Source organism: Chlorocebus sabaeus, chromosome 10 (assembly GCF_047675955.1).
Source record: "Chlorocebus sabaeus isolate Y175 chromosome 10, mChlSab1.0.hap1, whole genome shotgun sequence".
Classification (NCBI taxonomy): domain Eukaryota; kingdom Metazoa; phylum Chordata; class Mammalia; order Primates; family Cercopithecidae; genus Chlorocebus; species Chlorocebus sabaeus.
Genome location: NC_132913.1, coordinates 53,098,943 through 53,105,946, shown reverse-complemented (window position 1 = coordinate 53,105,946; position 7,004 = coordinate 53,098,943). Strand labels below are relative to the sequence as shown.

At 43.5% G+C, this 7,004-nt stretch overlaps 1 protein-coding gene across 2 annotated transcripts in view; it reads left to right on the top strand.

The window, feature by feature from the left end:
- Window positions 1–346: 346 nt before the first annotated feature.
- GALNT3 (polypeptide N-acetylgalactosaminyltransferase 3) overlaps window positions 347–7,004 on the top strand; it is a 50,960-nt gene continuing 44,302 nt past the window's right edge. For both annotated transcript variants that reach the window (XM_007965220.3, XM_073019776.1), the window contains exon 1: window positions 347–1,061. The gene's annotated coding sequence lies outside the window, so the exon portion shown is untranslated. The remainder of the gene's footprint in view (window positions 1,062–7,004) is intronic.

Genomic DNA, 7,004 nt, shown 5'->3' with positions numbered 1-7,004 from the left:
CTGGAGTCTGCGTTGTCCCCTTCCAGAATAGATGTGAAGTTTTTAAACGAACCTACAGTAGAAGCAAGCCTTCTCCAGGAAATCCCAATCTTTTTCCAAACAGGAACAGCAAGGGTTCTCTCTGTTGTGGCTGTTTTTCCCTCTGGGAATTGGTTTGCCTTCTGAGAGCATCCCAGGGAGGGGAGGTGCGCCCCAAATTAGCGAGGCTCTGCCAAATACCAAAGGCTCTTCTTTGGAAGGAGACTCCTCCTTTGGACGTGAGGCGCCCCTACCAGAGCACCCGCGTACAGAAACGGAAACCACTAGCTGCGCTGAAGTGAGTCAAGTGATGAAATCAAGACTACACGGGAAGGAAGCTCACGAAACCTAACTGGTGACAGAAGCTGCTGAACCCTGCCCGAGGAAACCACATGAGCCAGCAGTTGCTGCCCTTCCGAAGTGGTCCTCGGAGGCAGCGCACCCCTTCATTTTGGCGAACCGAGGAGGAAGGGAGGAAGCGTGTGGGGGAAATCTAGAACTTCTGTTTCCCCAAGGACCCAGCAGACTGTTCTGGCTACAAGGTGATCACTGCCACCAGGTCAGTGCAGGATTCCTCCAATGTAGACGGACCGGGAGCCACAACTTGCGCGGAGCAGCAGTCTCGCCGACCGCGCAGAGAGAAGCCGCACAACAGCCAGGCTTGGCCCGGACGGCGCCCCCACCCCGCGCGCGCGGTCAACGGTTCTCACCTGAAGCGCTCAGGTAGTGCTGGGGCGGGGCGGGAGGCTGGCGCGCAGGCGCGGGAGCGGGGCCTCGCCCCTGCCGACGTCGCAGACCGGAGCTCACCTGGGAGACTCCTAGAGGAAGCCGAGCCTCGGTTCTGCCTCTCCAGGCAACGCGGGAGGCCCAGCGGGAAGGCAGGAGGCGGCGGCGGAGGAGGAGCTCTACTTAGCCGCAACTGTAGCGACAGCAACCGGAGTCGCAGCGGCAGCCACCTGCACCTGGAGCCCAGCCCACGTCCAGCGCCCGCCCGGCCGCCGCTTCCCGCCGCCCTGCCCTGCCCTGCCCAGCCCACCCGCCAGGTAAGCCGGCGACAGGCGGAGGGAGATGCGGTACCCCTGGGCTGCGTTAGAGCAGGCGGGAGGACAGCCGCGGGGGTTCACATGCTGGGGACAGGGCTACGGTCCAGGTGGCCGGTTGGAGTCGGTCTCGAGAGCAGTGTTTCGGTTGCCCCTGGAGAGACCCCGAAAGGGGCTCCCCGGGCCAAGGGGCAGGTGGCGCCCCGGGGGGAGCCCAGTCACACCCTCTCGCCCACGGTGCCCCGCCAGTCCTTATGGGGCGGCCCCAGAGGAGCTGGACCGAGATCAAAGACCTGGTGGCCCCGGACTTGCCCCTGGGAGGGTCGCAGCGTGGGGACCCTGAGAGGGAGGGCCCGGCGGGAGGCGGGCGCGCTTCCACTCCGGCTAACAGGTTGCCTGTCTCCTCCAGCCTCTCTGCCCGAGAGGGCATCCCGCGACGGCGAAGGGCATGGCTTTGCCAGGCAACTTTCCCAGCCGGGGACCCCAAACGTTCTAGGCAGCAAACCGTGGCCGCCGAGCCATTTAAATGGTTTCCGAGTGGTTTGGAAAGGGCTCTGTGGCCGGGACGCAGACACCCCTCTCTCTCTCTTTCGACTCTGCACTTTTCCGGGTGCGCTCTCCAAGCCAGAGTTGGGCCCACTTTCCTGTCCAATGGAGAAGAGTTCTTTTCTTCCGTGGCGGGAGGAAATCCAACTGCCACGCACCAACCACACACCATCTCTTTAGAGGACCTGTTGACTTAAGGACCTGTATATCGCGGTTATGGTTTGCCTGTGGCATATGACTTAAAGGTTCAAAAAAAAAATTGTTTCAGGATCCTGCCACGTCTAAGCTTGGGTGTGCCAGGCCCAAATTCCTTTCCCTGCCTAATTAGGCTTTTCTGAAGCCTAACGATTGAGGGTGAAACTGGCGCTTACCTTAGACTTTTATTTCCTTCTCTTTCCAACTCATCAAAGAAACTATTTCTGTTTTAAGAATCCCATCGAGTTACCAATATTTCCGATTCTGAAAACGTTATTAAGTTAACATAACTTGCTAGAGAAGTTACAGTACATAATGAAGACATTTACACTCAAATTCTATAGCTAAAAAATATTAAAGTGACAGCATTTTAATTAGAAAAATCTCTGCTTGTGGGAAAATCTGTTGCTTCTTTCATTGTATATATTTTTTCTTTGAGTTTGTGGCTAAAGTCCATGAGGTTAAAGTTACACCCTGCCATCAGATTTTTTTAAATTTAACTTTTAATATCTGAAGTCTAGCGCATGCTAAACTTTCCGAGCAGTTTGTACCGAGAATCGTTATGTATTGCTTTAGCCAACATTTTTACAGAGGAGTTTCTAATAGTAATAACAATTCCACTAGATTTGTTTTCTTCTATCTCTGCATATTTTAAAAATATATTTTAAGTTGCACGTTTATCTTAAAATGCCTTATGCAACATGTAGTGGGTTTTTTCTTCTTCTTCTTTTTAAGATTATATGGAAATCTAAAAGCCAACCACAGCATAACAGGACATAATTATTAATTCAACCAGGAATTTTCTACATTTCTTGAAAGACTCTCACCTGACCTCTTAATCTCGTCTCCATACAGAGAAATAAATGTGCTAAATACTGTTTAAATATTAGATATAGGAGTTGTTCCCTGAATTTTGAATATTAATCTTCATTACTTACTGGGCAGATGTTATCAGACTATCTTTCCTCTTAACCTCTAGTGAGAAATGTAACATGTTTTCATTAGCCATAGTAACGGTATGACTTAATCTATCTGTTAAATAGGAAAAATAATACTTTCCTAGATTAAGATAACAAAGCCTTAAAAACAATCAAGAATATCTTCCAGCCCTAGCCTTCTCGGGATTCCTTTCTCACTTTGGAGATTCACTAGTGAAACCATTCATTTGTGAAAAATTGAAGCCGAGAGAGGTATTCTAACTTAATTTCACCCAGAGATGGCATGATCATTCCAGTGGCTTGACTCATGACTCCTGTATCTTACTTTTCACCACCCACATCCTCACTTATCATAAGATGTTTATCTTTTTTCTTTCATATACTTTGTAAGGCCTTTGTAATTACAGAATAGTCTATTGCTCTTTCTTCAGCTCTGATTTACCCTCATTTCTACTTGTCCAAATGATGCCTGACTTCATGGAGACTACCCAGTGAAGGCATCATGCTCCTCTCATTGTGAAATAGCATGCATATTGACGATGCCATGTCAATTGAGATTTTTAGTTCCTTCTTGGTATTTCCAAGCCACAGTTAATTTTTTAAGTCAATGTGGATAACATTATTTAGTCTTCTGATCTTTTTATTATATTGGCTTAAAATATATTTTATGAGGCAGCTACCCAGTGCCTTTCATCCGTTTGCAACACTCCAGATTTTTGGTTTCAAGCACACATCCTTAACACTAAGTTTCTTTAAACTTTTTTTTCTTTTACTGCAATCCTCAATAACTAATTTTTTCTCTGCCTCAACTCCATAAACTCCAGTGTGAGTGTATATAAATGAAACAAGTTTTATTAATATAAAACAGTGCTTAACCTTACAACTTGGATGTTCTTTATTATTTTATTTTTAAAAATATTGGTTTAAACACATTAGACCTCTTTATGACCACGAATGTGCTGGAGCCTACAATGTGAAAATAGCACTATTCTGTTGAATTTTTGTTTTTTTAAAGGCTGATTTTTCTACCAGCTTTCTTTTTCTCTGTGTCATACATGCACACGCACACACACATACACACACACACACACAGGCACATCCCCACTCACATGAAAGAAAATAAATTATTTCTTAAAAACTGTACTGTAACCCTAATTAAACATGTATTGTAGGGCTTGAGGCTCCAGGACCTTGGTGCTAGATTAAGCCTTTAAAATCTTAAGAACTATATGAAGCCTTGTTCATTATACATATTTTGTGTTGAATGAGTTCTCATCATGCTGTAGTGTATTTGGGAATAGGAAAAACTAGAAATATTTTTTTCTGAGGGGATTTTGATGGTAAGAATTAAGTGAAATTTTGAGGGAGAAACATTCTGTCCAGCTCTATTCTAAACTCTTAAAGTTTTATGACTGAGTTAGAGTCCTGGGTGGAGTCTAAAAAATTTATTAGAGAAAACATAGCCAGTTTATTATTTGGTTTATATTCTGTTAATATTTAATGCTTTTCTCTTTTACTATGAAACAAGTATAAGAGACAAATTATAGGAATTACACGTCCCCTCTCCACAAAAAGACTACATTGAGAGATTAAAATAGATCCCTAAATGATTTGTAGGAATGTAGTCTTGGAAGCTCTGATTGGATAATTAAGCCTTCTGTAGACACTTTCAATTTTAACCTGCCTTTACATTCTTGGTGAGTGAAATATTTCTTCTAAGGAAAATATTATCATATTTAGGATTTTGGAAACGATCAGTGCCTGAATCATCTTCACATGTATTCAGTTCTCTAGTCCATCAAGTGTAAAAATACATTTGGAATGATGGATACTTTATGGGTATAAAATCCTATTGAATAGGAAGGTATTTTCAATTACCTGTTCAATTATGCATCTAGTTAGTATCAAAATAATTCATACTATGTAATTTGGGTAAAATTTAACACAACTCATGTACACTCAGGGGGAAAACTGAATTCAAATCAATTCCAGCAGTGGCAGGAGACGAAAGTACATTCACTTATTGAAAAGCAAAGACAAGTAGGACTCTGAATTCAGGTCATTAGAGACTGCTGACAATTATATGACATTTCCTTGGGTCATTCTCAGAGTTGGGCTCTTATTTTTGGCACTGAATAGAGAATATTCCCCCAAGTAAACCTTTTCCCTATAATTGTTTCAGTTTCAAACTGTCCAAACTAATTTTCTTTTCTATATGATTGTCTCTTGGACATCTATAACATTTCTTCATCACCAGAGATTATATATGTTCAAACCAGAACCTTCATCTCATCAAAAAACAAATGAACAAACAACCTGCTCACTTTCTGTATTCTATCTATAGATAGCAGTACATTGTACCATTTCTTATCTATAATTCCAAAATCAGCCTCTGAAAACAAAGCAAAACAAAATTTAACTCATTTGTTAGCAAAACCTGAACTCAACTGGAGCAAAGCCTGAGTGAACTGTCAGGAGGCTATTGTGATTGTGTATGCAACTTAGTGGATTATGTCCAGCTGCAGAAATAGTGCTGTTTGATTACATAATACTGCCCCAGGCCCTGCTGGGGTACACTCTTACATTGGGTATGGAAACCATATCACCTTTCTAATATCCAAAAAAATCTGATTTTTTAATGAGACAAAAATCATGTTGCCCGGGCTGATCTTGAACTCCTGGGCTCAAGTGATCGTTCCATGTCAGCCTTCCAAGTAGCTGAGACTACAGGCTGTCAAATCCTGAATTTTAAAGCACATTTTGCTGCAGGGATTTGGGGGAATGAATCATAGATGTGTACCACCATCCAGGTGCCATACCAAAAATCCAGAGGTAATTTTAAACTCTTTTTCTTAGCCTCTACAACTGCTATGGTCTGAATGTTTGTATTTTCCGAAATTCATATGTTGAAATCAAATCCAGTAATCAAATCAAATACCTATTGGTATTAGGAGTAGGATCTTCGGGAGGTGATTAGGTCATGAGGACCTTGGCCTCTTGTGTTTTTATAAAAGATAATTCCTTATAAAAGAGGACTGAGAAAGCTTGTTAGCCTTTTGCCCTTCCTCCATGTGAGGTCACATAGGAGGCCATCTATGAGGGATGTGCCCTCGCCAGAAATTGAGTCTGCCAGCAGCTTGATCTTGGACTTCCCAGCTTTCAGACTGTGAGTGGTATATTTGTGTTGTTTAAATTACCCAGTCTAAGGTATTTTATTATAGCATGAACTAAGACAACAACCATTAGAATCCACTTAACATTTTACACCTTTCTCCAAGCCATAAATTCTTCTTTCACTTCTACTGCTCTAGTTAAGGGTCTTAACATCTCTTAACTAGGGTATCATAGCTGCTTCCTACCTGGCATCTCAGCAGATAGTGTTGTCATCCTTAAGTCCATCATCTGGAGGATGATGATGATCTTTTTAGAAATGTAAATTCTCCCTGTCACTTAAAATCCTTCAACAATTTTCTGTTGCTTACAGGATATCCCTTAAAATGGTCCCATGGGATCTGACACTTGCTTAACTCTGGATTGATACTCCATAAGCTGAAATTTTATCTCCCAGCAATAGACTTCTTGTTTTTGTGTGTGTGTGCGCGCTTTTCTTTTGCACTTCTCACTGCAGAGAGTGCCTTTCCTTCTACCTTTACCTCTATCTATAGCTCTTAATGACTCTTAAGACTCAAGAAGGTCTTGCCTCATTTGGGAAACTGTGTCCCCTCACCCACGTCTCCACATATACCTGAGCAGTGTGAGGTGTCCTGTGTATACTTCTATTATTTGCTTGACATGATATAAATATACTCTGCTTTTGCTCTTGTCTGTGACACACACACACACACACACCCCTTTTGGATTATGTGCAAAATATGCAAAATTTCCCTTTCCATTAAGCCTTTTGTGGAATAAAAATTTTGGAGTAGAAGTGTCACAGAGAGGGGAGAGCCATCGGCAGGTAGTATAAGTCATTCTGCTTTTTTTTTTTTTTTTTTGAGACGGAGTCTCGCTCTGTCACCCAGGCCGGAATGCAGTGGCGCGATCTCAGCTCACTGCAAGCTCCACCTCCTGGGTTCAGGCCATTCTCCTGCCTCAGCCTCCCAAGTAGCTGGGACTACAGGCGCCCGCCACCTCGCCCGGCTAATTTTTTTGTATTTTTAGTAGAGACGGGGTTTCACCATGTTAGCCAGGATGGTCTTGATCTCCTGACCTCATGAATCGCCTGCCTTGGCCTCCCAAAGTGTTGGGATTATAGGCGTGAGCCACC